General features: G+C 39.4%; 1 long non-coding RNA gene across 1 annotated transcript in view; it reads right to left on the bottom strand.

Annotated features, from left to right (window-relative positions):
• Positions 1-308: 308 nt before the first annotated feature.
• Positions 309-4,050, bottom strand: part of LOC109373327 (uncharacterized) — a 436,631-nt gene continuing 432,889 nt past the window's right edge. Inside the window, exon 8 of the long non-coding RNA XR_002122201.1 lies at positions 309-468. This is a non-coding gene — a long non-coding RNA (uncharacterized LOC109373327). The remainder of the gene's footprint in view (positions 469-4,050) is intronic.

Below are 4,050 nucleotides of genomic sequence, written 5' to 3'. Positions count from 1 at the left end.
TGCTAGTTAATATGCATGTATTGTCTTAGTCAATGGTGCAAAAGCTTTTCAAGATAGCATTAATTTCACCATTTTATTGTCAGGAAACCGATCTTAAAAAAGAATGAAGGAACTTGGTCAAGGTCACATCGCTGGCATCAAAAGTCAGATTCAAACTCAGGTCTGTCAGACACCCCTCCTGCAAACCTATGTTCTTTACATAAAGCAATGCTGTACCTTTAACTTCAGTAAATAATTCCATCCAGTATATAAAAATTTGAGCTTATTGTGCCTCTTTAACCTTGGAGGGAATGCTCTGTGCCTAAGAAGTGTGTGGCTATAGGTTGAGTGACTTTTAAGGCCTCGGTGGTGGTGTTGGAGATTATGCTCCATCCCAAAGCATCACAGAGCCCGCCATTGCAGTGTAGAAAGTCAGAGGGCCCTCCACACCAAAGACCATGCCTGGGATCAGAATTTTCATATTTCCTCCTTTAAAGGAAAAAAAGAAAAAGCATCATGAATTATTTCAAGAGCATGAGAAAACTATTGAAAAACATCAAGCGAGGTTTTATGATCATATTAGAACAAGACCTTATTTCCATTTACCTAAAATCATGTTAGATAAGTTTAGTAATGACTTAATCACTTCCTAAACACTAAATCAAATCGATTTTTCTGAGGAAATTTAGCATAAGTAACCTCAAGTGCACTCAGGAAACTCATTCTTTCTTTGGTGACTGAGACATTTCTCCGGTTTTCCTCTTACTTCTTCAAACACTCTCATTCTCTTGCAATAACGTTGCTTTTTTAGCCTGTCCCTTGAATACAATGCCTTTCCAAAATTCCATGTTTGATCCTCTTTTATGATTCCTATTCTTGGTGAATATTTGTTATTTGTCTCCTCAGCAGCACCTTGCCCTTCCCCAAAGAACTTCACTTTTTTTAATCCTAAAGTTTAAAAAGAATCGATTCCCATACTTCCAAAGCATGAAGAGGGCTTTCTAGGCCTTCACCAGTAAGCATAGCCCCATCCTCCTTCTTCGCTACAGTGGCTGGTTCACAAGGATGCACATGAAGTCAGGTATAAGCAAGACAGGACGTCATGGTCCTCCATTCAAATTCATTGGGAGGAAATGAGCATATGACGGAAACTGACCAATCAGAGCAAACCTGTAGAAGGCAGAGCAGGTATCAAACTGAAGCTGGTTCTTAGGAGACACTGTTGAGTTTCAGGGCCAAAATCAATGAGGCCTACCCTCTTTTTAGATATTTCAATCAAGTAAATCAATAAATGACAGTTGGAATTTAACTGCCAGCCACTTACAGTTGACAGGTTCTCAGCCGATCCTATATGCTTTTTCTCTAAGGGATGAAATCCACTTTTTTTATGCATAATTATTTAACCTCTCTGAGGTTCCCCAGGTTAAACAGGAAGATATTGACAAAATTAAATAAAATAATGTGTTAAAACTTTTATCATCATGTCTGGCACACAATGAGTACTCAATCAATAGCAGCTATTACTGCTGTCATTATAACTATTTATGTTCACTCACCTTTTAGCTTCATCTCTGACTCTTGAGCTCCACACCAGAATGTACCACTGTTTACTACACATCCCTACTTGGATGGGTCCTCAGCACTTAAATTAGCCCATCCAAAATGAAATTCAATATTGTGTCCACAAAACTGCTCTTCCTCTCCTGTCAGATGATGATATTGATGTAGGATATTTCTTGTGCCAGGGTCGTGGTCTCGTGAAGCTGAAGATGGGAGACGTGGACCAGAGAGGAAGAGTTTGTAGCAGAGGGTAGTTTTATTAAAGCAAAAGAAAGGTTACAGCTCCCGAGTGGGAGGGGGTACCTGAAGCTGGGATGCCCACTAGCTAGGGTAAAAGGCTTGAGTTTATACTTTTCTTTGTGCCTGGGAGGGGGAATGCTGAAATGCTGGTGCCTGTTATTAAGGTGTTTTATCAGATTCGTTCTGTTGCTCAACCTTGAGAAGGCCTTTTGTAATGTCCTCCAAAACGGCTTTCTTGCTCTGGGGCATGGTTGATGTCTCTGTTCCAGTATGAAGGAGTTATCTTATAACTTTGAAAGAAATGGCTAGTGTAAGAAATGGCCAGGGTTTTGCTTTTGTTCAGTCTACCAGGGAATTCCTGACTGCCCGATGTTAAACTAACTGACCTGTCTCAATATGGCCACAACACTTATGAACATGCCAAGCTCCCGTCCTTTATTCTCTAAGATCCAGCCATTTCCAGATTCCATTGATCTCCCTCTGAAAACTAGGTCCAGGCACTTAATATTTTTCACATAAACTATGACAGCAGCCAATTTATCTTTTCTCCAGTCTCTAAATTCTCCAATTCTACTAAAGAGTTGTTAGACTTCTTTTTAAAAGAGATGAAACAAGTCATTCCTTTGCTTAAAATTGATTAAAAAAAAAAACATCCATAGCTCCTATTGCCTAAAGACAAATTCCAAATCCTTAGCAAAATATACCCTGCCTTTTAAAATCTAACTCTAGTCTAATTCTCAGAACTCAGTTTTGTTTGTTCATTTGTTTGTTTTTTGTTTTGCCTTGTCCCCATTCACCCTTTACTCTGGAGTTTTCATGCATTCTTATCTTTGTGCAGGCTGAAAATTTGAAAAATTGTTACTCATCCTTAAGACTGGCCCAGGAGTCATTTCCTCCAGAAAACCTTCCCCAACTATCCAGAACAGAGTTAATCACTGTTTAGCCTATGCCCCTTCAGCACATTATACGTGTCGCTGCTATAATATTTATCACATGAATTCTTAATTCTTTATTTACCTGTATGACTCCTCTGTTATGCTCTGCATTCTTGAAGATAAAACCTATCTTTCTTATGTTCCGAGAATCTCCAAAATACCTTGAAATTAGTAAAGTTGTCATCATGTATTGATTACCTCTTACGTGCCTGGCTTTATATGAGATGTGTTAAGTAGTACGTCTTCTTATTGTTTCTCTCAACCCTTAGACATAGAGATCACTATTCCCATTTTACAGATGAGAAAGTCATTTGACTTTCCCAAGGTCATATAATTAATAAGTGCCAGAGCCAGAACACAAATCCAGACCAGTATAATTCTAAAGTTATGACCTTTCCACTATGATTTATTGCTTTCTTAGACATGAGCTTTCTTTCAATTTTTACATAATGAATACTTTTGGATGTAACCCAATATGTGTATTTGTTTCCCCATTCAATTTCAAACCCTAATCACGGTCATTTTTCTGCCCACTTTTTGCTCATAAGGATATTATTGAATAACATCCATAAAACTCCCCTTTGCTAAAATAAAACATTCTTTCTTTCTACTTAAAAACTATCATTTCACTTTCTCTGACTAGAAAGATGGAGTCCTTTGGGATTGGTGGCTGGGATGTAACAAAAATGAAAACAGCCCAAGACTTTGTAGTGGCTTTGCTTATAAAAGCAGGAATCCACCAGAGCCTTGTCGTGAAGTACCTGATTATCATTACAACAAAAATTTGAAGCCGGAACATTACACTCTAATGAGCCCTTTCTTTTTGAGGGGACTCACTTTGGCATGGGTTTGCACAGAAATTCTTCACTCTTCTAAGACCGAAGCACCTAATTAAGCCGCCATTGTACTTTACTACAAATAACGTGGCGTTCTTATTTCTAAATGTTATTTCTACTGGTACTTGATCTCCTTCGCATTTGACTCGCATGAGTTTTCTCCTCTTTCCTCAGGTATGCAGCGTTACCTGCCTGCCAAACTTAGACAACTTCTTGGAGCAGATTCAGTTCAATTTCATGGTGTAGCCCTATTGCAATCAAGGTCAAACATTGGCTCATGATTAAGTTTTCAGATCATAGAAAAAAATCTAGAACAAAATCCCATTTTCAGGGCCGGCCGAGTGGTGCGATGGTTAAGAACTCGCTTGGGATGCCAGAGGGCCCCGGTTCGGATCCCACATATGAGAGCCAGTGACACTGCCCTCTACAGCTAAGATGCTGAACAACAGCTCAACCTGGAGCTGGGCTGCCATGAGTCGCCGGCGACGGCGTGGGCTGCA

This window comes from Hipposideros armiger, unplaced genomic scaffold (genome assembly GCF_001890085.2).
Source record: "Hipposideros armiger isolate ML-2016 unplaced genomic scaffold, ASM189008v1 scaffold_707, whole genome shotgun sequence".
In the NCBI taxonomy this organism is placed as follows: Eukaryota; Metazoa; Chordata; class Mammalia; order Chiroptera; family Hipposideridae; genus Hipposideros; species Hipposideros armiger.
Note: the sequence above shows the minus strand (reverse complement) of the source record. Positions and strands in the feature narration are given on the sequence as shown.